The following is a 12,801-nucleotide window of genomic DNA, read 5'->3' as shown; positions in this document are numbered from 1 at the left end:
CGTTTAAGTGTAGGAGAATGTGACGACCCAGCCAACCGTCTTAAGAATTTACACCCCGATCCCCTATTAACTGCTTACCCCGAGTTTATTTTTGCTATTTTGATTTGCCGAGATGTTCGATTTTGAGTTTCGGAGAGTTTTGGAACACTTAGTCCCTAAATGAGAGCTTAAGTGTTGTAAAGTTGGCCGTAGTCGGAACAGTGTGAAGACAACCTCAAAATGGAAATCTGATGGTTCCATTAGCTCTGTTGGGTGATTCGGGGTTAGGAGTGTGTTCGGATTGTGGCTTGAAATGCCGAAAGATGAATTTTTGAAGTTTCCAGTCCGATAGTGAGATTTTGATCCGAGGGTCAGAATGAAATTTTGGACGTTGGAGTAGCTCCGTAGTGTTGAATGTGACGTGTGTGCAAAATTTCCGGTGATTCGGACGAGGTTTGATAGACATTTTGATCAAAAGCATATTTTTAGAGTTTTTGGAATTCTTAGGCTTGAATCTGATGAAAAATAGGTGTTTTGGTGTTGTTTTGAGCGTTCCGAAGGTTGGAACAAGTTTGAATGATGTTTTAGGGTTGGTTGGCAGGTTTGGTTGAGGTCCCGGGGGCCTCGTGTGTGTTTCAGATGCTCAACGGATCATTTTAAGTTGTAAAAAAGTTGCAGATTTTGTTCAGCTGTGGCAGAGAAATTTTACTCTTCGCGTTCGCGAGTGGGCCCTCACATTCGCAAAGAGTCAGTTGAGGAAGGTGAAATTAAGCCTTCGCGAGGAAGGCACCGCGTTCGTGTGGGTGGTGTCACGTTTGCATAGAAGAAAATGAGCAGCTGGGTTTCAGTAGATTTAATGCATCGCATTCGTGATAGGTAAAACGCGATCACGAAGGCCTCTCTGTGCAAAGCATCGCGTTCGCGAGGTATTGGCCACGATTGAGTATGAGGAAAAATGGTCAAAGTCATTTTGTGCTTCACGAACGCGAGTGTTTGACTACGTTTGCGAAGAAGGAATTACCTGGGCAGATATAAGGTTTCAAAATCGAGGGTTTAGCCATTTTTATCAAAACTTAAGCTTGGGAGCTCAGATTTGAGCGAGATCTTGAGGGATTTTCAGAGATATTGATTGGGTAACGATTCTAGACTCCTTTTTGCTTGTAACCTGTTAATCTAAACATGAATTCACCCTTTAATTTCGAAATATGTATGAAAATTGGGGAAAGTTCTTAGATCAAGAAATTGAGTTTTGATTGGGGATATGACATCGGATTTGGATAATTTTGGTATGGTTAGACTCGTGAAAGTGTGAGGATTCTGAAACTATAAATTTTACCCGATTCCGAGACGTTGGCCTGAGGGGCTTTTTGGTTATTTTACCTAATTTCATGTATTAGCTTAGAATTTAATTGTAGAATCAGTTACTTGAAGTTTTATTAACATTATGAAATTAAATTGAATAGATTTGGGTCATTTGGAGTCGAGTACTCGTGGCAGGAGTGTGGTTTCAGATTGATTTTGAGCCGGTTCGAGGTAAGTGGCTTGTCTAACCTTGTGTGGGGGACCTTCCCCTTAGGATATGATATATTTGATAATTGAAATGCGTTGTACATGAGGTGACGAGTGCGTACTTGAGCTAATTGTTGAAAATCCGGTTTTACTTTAAGTATTTCAATTGAGTGCCTTTTTCCTGTTTTATCCTATTTGCGAGTTTAGCCTGTTGTAGTTTAGAAAAGCATGTCTAAGTGACTTAGTTACTTTATTTGCTCAACCTGCCTTACCTGAATTCTATGCAGCATGTTACGCTAGAAATAGCTGTTTACTTGGTACGAAATTAGCATTTAATTGAGTATTCTTGTGTTGCTTCTGTGTGTTTTTAGTTTGGGACTACGGGACAACATCCCGAGAGATCTCCTAAACATATTTATGAGCTGGACTGAGGTGCGGGATACCAAGAGATCCCTGTCACATATATTGAGGATACCAAGAGATCCTCGGAATACCAAGAGATCCCTAGCATATATATTGAGGATACCAAGAGATTCGTAGCATATATATTGAGGATACCAAGAGATCCCTTGTCTACATAGAGGATACCAAGAGATCCTCGGGATACCAAGAGATCCCCCGGTTATCATCCTTGTTATGAGTGGTACTTCCTTGTTGTTTGCCTTCATCTCTGTTTCCATTATTGTACTCTTATTATCCTGTATAGATTCTTATTGTAGATTATCAATTGTACTGCTTATCTTATCCTGTCATCTTTATATTTATTTAATCTCAGTAGGGACCTGACCTTCCTCGTCACTACCCAACCGAGGTTAGGCTTGGAACTTACTGAGTATCGCTGTGGTGTACTCATGCCCCTTCTGCGCATGTTTTTCATGTGTAGATCCAGGTACCGCTACTCAGGCCTACCATCCTTGAGGGAGGCGACTGCTTTAGAGACTTCGAGGTACATCTGCCGCGTCCGCAGACCGAGGAGTCCCTTTCTCACCATTACCTTATAGTGCTCTTTGCGAGTTTTCACTAATGAGACTCTCTCATTTTCAATTTCTCTGCTTACCATCGCCCTACAATGCCCATGTGAGTTTTCACCGATAACACTCTCTCATTTTGATTGCATCGGATCCAAGTAGCTATAATTTCCAATCCTTGAACATTTTCGCCGATTGATCGGAAGGACTTAAAAAGATTTGGGTAACAAGAATTTGGACTGAATTACAACTCCGAACCATTCATGCGGGATCATCGCCGAACCATTATAACTTCTGCCCCAGTTTCAACTTTTGGGGGAATTTGGATTTTTATTTTGGTGTGACTGAACCCCAGAGAGAGGCTGCCTACGTATTCTTTCGGAATCAAGTCAAACGTAGTTCAGGAAACTTTATTTTTTTTTTGATTTTCTATTTTGTTTGTTGTTTTTTTCTTTTTCCTTTTCTTTTTCCTCTCTTTTTTCATTTCATTTTCTTGGCCTTCTCTTGCCCTTTTTTTGTCTTCTCTTTTTCATTTTCATTTTTTTCATTCTTTATTTCATTTTTGAATTACACTTTCAGGTTCCAAAGAGGGTAATCAAAGAATGGAAGCCGGCTCAAAGGGTTTGCAAAGGGTTGAATATTTAGATAGTGGGAAAGAAAGCCTTCTTCATCCCAATCGGAGAGCATTAATGCTGTATAGATGATCCAACATAGTACCTTTTGACTGCATTTGGATTGATAGTTGTTTCAGGGACATTTCCTTCGATCTGTCCCAAGTACAACACACCCTTTTGGTACTATTATTGCAATTTTCCTTCAGCTGTTCCAACTCTTTGTTTTATTTCCTTAAACGTATCTTCATTGCGATCTAATTCTTGATTCATTATTTCGAGGTCTGACAGCTTTTAGGATCTGGGCATGAAGTCCGCAAGAATGTCATGTTATTGAAATCTACATTTAACAGAACTAAAAAGAGAACAAGAAAAATGACAAGATTAAGATAAGAGACATTCCTGGACAGTGAAATATTAATTTCACTTGATTTTTTTCTGATTTTTTTGAATTTTAAAAGATAGAAGGGTTAACAATGGAAAGTAATATAATAAAGTAAAACATCCGAATCACACCTAAGGTAATCCGGACGCAGAAAGGATAGCAAGACTGGCTACCGAGATTCCCGTCTGATAGGGAACTTTCAGGCTTGACAACCGTTTTTTGGATTTTCTTCTGTCTCGGCAATGTCTGCAATAGCCTTCAGTGCCAGATCAAATTCCTTATCTTCACAGATCATTCCAACTATTGGCCCGATGTTGTGGGCAGGCAACAGATTGTTCATCACATCAGGAGCTTCTTCATCCCGAAAAACAATTTTTTTAGCTTCAATCAAATCTTCAACTGCCCCTTTGAGGGTCCAACAGTCCTCTGTACTGTTCCCCACTGCTCTAGAGTGGTATTCACATCTAGCATCAGCTCGGTGCGATGGGGACTCAGGGTTCGGCTGGTTCGGGGCCACTGGCTACAATAGATTTAGCTTGATTAGCCTTTGGAACAAGCTTGAATACGATTCACCAATAGGGGTGAACTGATTCTTTCTGAAAGGCTCTCTTGGGCGAGGATTGTACTGGGGAACATTTGGTTGGGGATTATATGGAGCTTGGTAAGGATGGACATTTATGGGAGGTGGAGCACGATTTTGTGAATGATGTTGTGGCCGCGTGTAAGGTTGCGCGTTCACCACCGCATATGGAGGTAGTGCCACGGCATAAACAACATCTTGAAGGGGATAATAATGTTGATGGACCTCAGGAAACATATATGATTGGATGAATGACCTGCGGGTACCCCTCGAGCTGGAAGCCATCATGGCTCCTTCTTCTCTCCCGTTTCCATTTATCAAATCCTCTGAGCCATTTTGAACATCTAGGGATGTGGCTTTAAAAGCAACATGACTCAAGATTCGATCCGTTTTTAGCTCACTTTCTACCATCTCCCCAATTTTGATAGCCTCAGCAAACGACTTTCCCATAGCGGACATCATGTTCTGGAAGTAGTCCGCCTCTTGGGTCTGTAGAAAGACCGTGACCATTTCAATTTCATCCTTTGGAGGCTTTACCCTGGCAGCTTGCTCACGCCATTTGACAACATATTCGCGGAAGCTTTCTGCGGTTTTCTTTTTAAAATTGGACAAGGAGTTTCTGTCGGGAGAGATATCCACATTATACTGGAACTGGCGGACAAAATCTCGGGCCATATCATCCCACACGTGCCAATAAGTAATTTCTTGATCCGTATACCACTCAGAAGCGATTCCGGTGAGGCTTTCCCCAAAATAGGCCATTAGCAGCTCCTCTTTTCCACCAGCACCCCTCAGCTAGTTATAATATCGTTTCAGATGAGCGACCGGGTCTTTGTGCCCGTCGTACTTTTCAAATTTTGGCATCTTGAATCCAGCTGGTAAGTGGACATGGGGAAACATATAGAGGTCAGAGTATGAGACACTCTTTTGGCCACTCAGACCTTGCATGTTTTTCAGGCTTTGTTCCTGGCTCTTCATCTTCCGAGCCATTTCCTCTTGCTCGGGATTTTTAACAACCTTTTCTTGCTCCACCGAGAGATCATATTGTGGAGGTTGAGTGAAGGAGTACGGTCACATATGTTATTTCTGATTGAAGCTGTGGACCCTGAAAGGTGAACATTGGAGGCTCAATATACGGCCGTGGTAAAGTTGGTTTTGCTCTGGTGCAGACTGGTGCTGCAGAGAACAGTATTGGAGGTGCCCTGGAAATTGGCACCTGGGGGCGAACCACAGAAGGCATGCTAGGAACATTGGACAACATTGGAGGGTGACCGCATGGGATGAGCGGGTTGGGTACAGGGGCGTTGGTAACCTCACCAGACCTGGGGATCAACTTAGGGAACCCAGGGATTGTACTTGGCGGTTCCCTACCATTAGACCAGGCGTCCCACATTTCCAATATGCGGAGACTCAATACCCTATTCTCTTCAGCAGCTGCTGATTTCGGTTGTGGAATGGCCGGGCTGGGCTATCCTCAGGATCGATGATTTGTATATTGCTTGCGGAGGCCATCTGTGCCTTTGGATCTTGTGAAGGAGGGGAGGCTAGCATACCAACAAAACCAACCGCCAAAACCTGGCTAGTTTGCATACCCAACAACCTTGTTAGTTTTGAGACATTTAACATATTGGTAATCGCACGTTGGGATGCAATGCACCTAATAGTTAAACGCTTCTACCATGTGTTTGAACGGTTGCATGTTTCATCCCGGCCTTAACTAAATTTTTCATGTATGTACCTCTTTTCTTTTATTTCTTCCTCTTTTTGATTACTCTTGATTTTTTTTCATTTCGTTTCTATCGCTCTTTATTTTTTGGCACTCTCTTTTCTTTTCTTTTTTTGTTTTTGTCACTCTTTTATTTTTGTCACTCTTTTCTTTCTTTTCTACTCAACTTTTTTTTTCCAATTTATTTTTTACTCAATTTATTTTATGGCTGTGATCGAATCCGATGGCGATTGCCTACGTATCATGACGCCACATGAATCAGATCTTGCGTAGTTCGGGAGGATGGGGAATGTAGTAAATAAAGTAACTCTTTTTTTTTTATAATACTCAAACAATGAAATCCTTTAGAAAGGGAACATAACTTCTTTTTTTTGCATTTTATTTTTTATTGAATATTCGAAAGAAAAGCTATTAAAGAAGAAAGAAAATATTTTTGGATTTTTTTGATTTTGATTTTTGATTTTTTTTTTGGATTTTGATTTGTCTGTTTCATTTTTTTTAAAATTTTTTTGAAAGAAAGACTTCAAAAGAAGAAAGAAAATACTTTTTGGATTTTTGATTTTTTTTGATGTTATTTATTTTTTATTTCATTTTTCCGTATGGAAAACTTTCAGAAAGAAGGAAACTATTTTTTTTTGAGTTTAAAAATAAACTTCTTCTTTTTAAAAAAAAAATATTCTAAGGAAAGATTTCTAAAGAAGGAACTAAAGAGAAACATTTTTGGATTTTTGAGAATTGAGGTCTCAAAGAAAGGCTTTTCTAAAGAAGGAAGTAAAGGAAAATATTTTTGGATTTTTAAAAATTGGGGTCGGAACCGATGAAGTTTGCCTATGTATATCACATCCGGTGAGAATCAGACCCGCGTAGTTCGGTCATTTTTGACGGAACAAGGAAACATGACACTTGAAGATTTTGGGCTCATTTTGAAATGACCTTGCCTTTTTCTTTTTCTCTTTTTTTTTCCAGAATTTCGACAGAGTTTCAGAATTTTTCAAATACCTACCTCTCACTCTTGTTTTTTATTTTTTCTTTTTTTTCTTTTTTTGATTTTCTTTCCTTATTCTAGAAGCCGGTCAACATGTAAGCCGAATCAAATAAATGCGCAAGTAGCATGTAAGATGCATCAGGATGGTCTTTTAATTTTTGGGTACACCTGTCCTAGACGGACCCAACCCTTGTGTTGAGTCCCCAAGGTCAAATGCACATGATGAAAATAAACATTCCTATTAGGGATCCGGCATGAGGTTGCATTATTCTAAGTTTAAACCTGAGGTTGTGTTCTAAAACTGGCTTACCCGAGCGAACAACTCAAGCCGAAGAGGGGGCAACGTACCGGGAGCACGAAAGTCTACCTGGCCTTGTTGCTGGCCCAACCTTGTTCTATTTGGTATAACTTCTAATAGAAAATGTGGGCCACGCGAACGTGTGCATCATTTTTAGAAGACTCAGAAGGGAGGCGTAGGGATACAGTTTAATACAGTTCAAGTAATATCAAAACGGTAAATAAACGACAATTAGCATATTAGGTACACAAAGTATAGTAATATCAACAATAAATAAAGCCAAATAAAAATCACATTAACAAGCTCAAATTCTTGAACCCTGAACCAGAAGTTCCAGGTTCTTAATATTCCCCAGCAGAGTTGCTAGAGCTGTCACACCTACTTTTTCCCCGCCCCAGAGGGGGTATATAAGGGAGTTTTTCAATTTAAAGTGACATTAATCGAAATGGAATTATTTTATTTATTTTTAGAGTTGCCACTTGGAATAGTTTATTATGGTGTCCCAAGTCACCGGTTTATTTAATATCCCAAATCGAGGAAATTTTTGATTTTATTTAAAAGTCTGCGAACCAGAAATTCTAAGTAAGGAATTTTGTTAACCCGAGATAAGGTATTAGGCATTCCCGGGTTCCGTTGTTCTAGCACGGTCGCTTAGCGATTTATACTTGGCTTAGGTTGTCTAATTACTTATTTTAGAACCTATGTGCATTTACCTTTTTACCGCTTTCAATGCTTTGATTATTCGTAATGAAAGAATTGAGTTACGCGTACATGTAACGACCCTAACCCCGAACCCGGTCATGATGGCGCCTCTCTTGAAGACAAGGCCAGCCGGACCAAAACAGAACACCTCTTTTAAACAGTTAAATACCATAAATAGTTCTAAAACATGATATAATAACCATAATTTGCGGAATTTATGATAACAACAGTAGAAACCATCCCGACACAGCCCAAACCGTGGTGTCAGAAGTCATGAGCAACTAAGGATCCTGATACGAGTCTACTAGATATGATATCTGGTACAACTGTTTGAAAAATACAAAAGTAATAAGATAAGGGAGGCACGGGGGCTGCAGACGCCAACAGCTACCTTGTAGCCTCCAAAAACACTGCATGGACTGTGAGGATCAGCTCTTAGGAGCGGTCTCTACGATGCCTGAATCTGTACACACGGTGTAGGGAGTAATGTGAGTACTCCGCTTTAGTGAGTAATAATCATAATAATGGCTGAAAGCAAGAAAACACGTAAAGGCACAAAACAATTCTATTTCAAGTAGTAAAATCACTTAAAGCAGTAAATTAGTGAAGAAGTCAAATGGAATCCCTTTAAACCAAGTAAAACAAGTAATTTAGCAGGTAATTAACAAGTAGAAATCCGCCCCTCGGGTACAGTATCAATCACTCAGAACAGTATCAGCTCCTCAGGCTCACTCTCATCACTTAGTGCTCATTCTCAGCTCTCGACCCATATATCTCTCATAATAACAGAAATCAGAATAACTGCTGCGGCATGCAGCCCAATCCGTACATCGCTGCGGCGTGCAGCCCGATCCATATAGATAGTCGACTACGCTCACTAGGGGTGTGCAGACTCCGGAGGGGCTCCAATAGCCCAAGCGCTATATTACTGCAGCGTGCAGCCCGATCCATATAAGTATTGCTGCAGCGTGCAGCCCAATCCATAACATATATAATATCCTCACCATTGGGTTCTCAACCCCTCTCAGTCATTAACCTCACAGCCTCTCGGGCACAATAATAGAAGATAGAGATCTCAACCCACAAATTCCTCTCATTTAGGAATAGTATGATAAAACCGGCTCGAATCGTTTAAAACAAATAGAAACATGACTGAGGATATGATTTTTAACAAGTATAGTGAGGAAAATCAGTCAAAATCCCCGAAGGGTTCAAATAGTTGGCACGAAGCCCAAATATGGCAATTAGCCCAAATCATGGTGATAACAAATAAGTTTCAGTCAAATACGCGGTAAAATCATCAGCCGGGGTGGACCAAGTCTCAATCCCCAGTAGTAAAAGACCCCACGCTCATCATCCAACGCGTGTCTTACCTCAATATAGCACTACGATGTGCAATCCGGGGTTTCAAACCCTCAGGACATCATTTACAGTCATTATTCACCTCGAACTGGCTATAACTCTAGCTCGCGACGCCTTTGCCCCTCGAATCGGCCTACACGCGTGTCTAATCTACCCAAAATCTGAACGAATACGTCACAATATGCTAAGGGAACAAAGCCCAAGCGAAAACAATCGAAAAATATCAAAAATCCCGAAATTAGCAAAACCCGAGCCCCGGGCCCACTTCTCAAAACTCAGAAATTTTCACATCATTAGATTCCTTATCACCCCATGAATTCATACATACCAAAAGTTCTCAATTCTGACCTCAAATGGTCCTTCAAATCCCAATTCAAAAATTCAAAATCCCAAGCCCTAGTTCTTCCATTTTTAGCTTAGTTTCCATGAATTTCTAGGTTAATTTCACAGTAGAATCACGTTTTAGGTTCATAAATCTTACCTCCAATCACTTCTCCTTGAATCCCTCTTCAATCTCCCTCAAAGAGCTCTCAAAATGATCAACTATGGAGGAAAAACGGCTCAAAATCGCGGATGAAATGTTTTATAACTTTCTGCCCAGTTCTGATATTCCTTCTTCGCAAACGCGGTCAACCTATCGCGTTCGCATAGCAAAAATTTATGTTGACCAACTTTTACCTTACGCGAATGTGACACGCCAGTCGTGAATGCGATGCCTCCTCCGCCTTGACCTTCACAAACGCAAGACACCTGACGCGAATGCAAAGAGCAAATTCCACTGTACCCCAAATCATTATACGCGAACGCGGACAGCCTCATGCGAACGCGAAGCACAAACTCCTAGCCTTCCGCGAATGCGATGCACCTCTTGCAAACGCGAAGGCTTAATTATGGCCTTTCTCAAATTCTTCTACGCGAACGCGAGGCTCCGCTCGCGAACGCGAAGAGATAATTCTCTGCAAAAAGCTGGGCAGATTTTTCTGCAACTTTCAAACTCCAAAATGGTCCGATTGACCATCCGAAACTCACCCGAGGCCCCCGAGACCTCAACCAAAAGCACCAACACATCCTAAAACCTCATTCAAACTTGTTCCAATCATCAAAACACCTCAAACAACATCAAATTACCCAAAATTCATCGGATTCAAGCCTAAGTTTTCTAAAACTTCTGAAATACGCTTTCGATTAAAAACCCAACCAAACCATGTCCGAGTGACCTGAAATTTTGCACACACATCACAAGTGATATAACAAAGCTACAGCAACTCTTGGAATTCCATTCCGACCCTCGGATGAAAATCTCACCCACCAACCGGAAATCGCCAAAATACTAACTTTGCCAATTCAAGCCTAATTCTACACCGGACCTCCAGAATCATTCCCGATCACACTCCTAAGTCATAAATCACCTTCCAAAGCTAACCGAACCATCAGAACTCTCATACGATCCCTCTAACACACAAGTCAACATCCAGTTGACTTTTCCAACTTGAACCTTCTCAAAAGAGACTAGGTGTCTCATTTCTTACCAAATCCACTCCGAACTCAACCTACTCAACTCGATCATATAAAACACGAATAACGAAGCATAATAAAGTAGAAATGGGGGAAACGGAGCGGTACTTATGAGACGACTGGCCGGGTCATCACATCCTCCCCAACTTAAACAAACGTTCGTCCTCGAACGAGTCAAGAAATATACCTGAAACCTCAAATAGGTGAGGATATCTGCTCCGCATCTCCCGCTCGGTCTCTAGGTAGCCTCCTCCATGGGCCAACCTCTCCATTGCACTTTCACTGAAGCTATATCCTTTGACCTCAACTTCAGAACCTGACGACCCAAAATAGCTACTGGCTCCACATCATAGGTCAAATCATCATCCAACTGAACCGTGCTGAAGTCCAAAACATGAGACGGATCCCCAATATACTTCCAGAGCATAGAAACATGAGATACCGGATGCACACTCGACAAGCTGGGTGGCAAAGCAAGCTCATAATCCACCTCCCCAATCCTCCGAAGCACTTCAAAAGGCCCAATGAACCGCGGACTCAACTTTCCTTTCTTCCCAAATCTCATGACACCCATCATGGGCGAAACCTTCAGCAAGACCTTCTCACCAACCATGTAGGACACATCTTGAACCTTCCGTTTTGCATAACTCTTCTGACGCGACTACGCTGTACGAAGCCTCTCCTGAATCACCTTCACCTTCTCTAAGGCATCCTGAACCAAATCTGTCCCCAATAGTCTAGCCTCGCCGAGCTCGAACCAACCAACTTGAGATCTACACCTCCTCCCATACAAAGCCTCATACGGAGCCATCTGAATACTCGACTGGTAGCTGTTGTTGTAGGCAAACTCTGCAAGCGGTAGAAACTCATCCCATGAACCTCCGAAATCAATAACACAAGCACGTAACATGTCCTTCAATATCTGAATAGTATGCTCGGATTGCCCATCCATCTGAAGATGAAATGCTGTGGTCAACTCCACCTGAGTACCCAACTCTCTCTGCACGGCTCTCCAAAATAGCAAAGTAAACTGAGTACCTCTATTTGAGATGATGGAAACCGGAACACCGTGCAATCGAACAATCTCCCGGATATAAATCCCTACCAACCGCTATGAAAAATAGGTAGTACACACCAGAATGAAGTGAGCGGACTTGATTAGACGATCCACAATCACCCAAATAGCATCAAACTTCTTCAAAGTCCATGGGAGTCCAACAACAAAGTCCATAGTAATCCGCTCCCACTTCCACTCGGGAATAACCATCTGCTGAAGCAAGCCACCCGGTCTCTGATGCTCATATTTCACCTGCTGACAATTGAGACACCGAGCTACAAATCCCACATTATCTTTCTTCATTCTTCTCCACTAATAGTGCTACCTCAAATCCTGGTACATCTTCGCGACACCCGGATGAATAGAATACCGCGAGCTATGGGCCTCCTCCAGAATCAACTCTCTAAGCCCATCTACATTGGGCACGCAAATCCGACCCTACATCCTCAACACTCCATCATCACCGATGGTCACATCCCCGACATCATCATGCTGAACTCTGTCCTTAAGGACAAGCAAATGTGGATCATCATACTGGCGCTCTCTGATGCGATCATATAAGGAAGACCGAGAAACCACACAAGCCAACACCCGACTGGTCTCCGAAATATCTAATCTCACAAACCGATTGGCGAAGGCCTGAACATCAACTGCAAGGGGTCTCTCCCCAGCTAGAATATATGCCAAACTCCCCATACTCACTGCCTTCCAGCTCAAAGCATCGGCCACCACATTGGCCTTTCCCGGATGGTACAATATGGTGATATCATAATCCTTAAGCAACTCCAACCATCTCCGCTGCCTCAAATTAAGATCCTTTTGCTTGAACAAATGCTGAAGACTCCGATGATCAGTGAATACCTCACAAGATACGCCATACAGGTAATGCCTCCAAATCTTCAATGCATGAACTATGGCGGCCAACTCTAAATCATGAACGGGGTAGTTCTTCTCATGGGGCTTCAACTGACGAGAAGCATAAACAATAACTCTACCCTCCTACATCAATACACAACCAATCCCAACTCTCGAAGCATCACAATACATGGTATATGAACCTGAAGCTGATGGCAACACTAGTACTAGAGCTGTGGTCAAAGCTGTCTTGAGCTTCTAAAAGATCT

Source organism: Nicotiana tabacum, chromosome 22 (assembly GCF_000715075.1).
Source record: "Nicotiana tabacum cultivar K326 chromosome 22, ASM71507v2, whole genome shotgun sequence".
NCBI classification, from domain to species: domain Eukaryota; kingdom Viridiplantae; phylum Streptophyta; class Magnoliopsida; order Solanales; family Solanaceae; genus Nicotiana; species Nicotiana tabacum.
Note: the sequence above shows the minus strand (reverse complement) of the source record.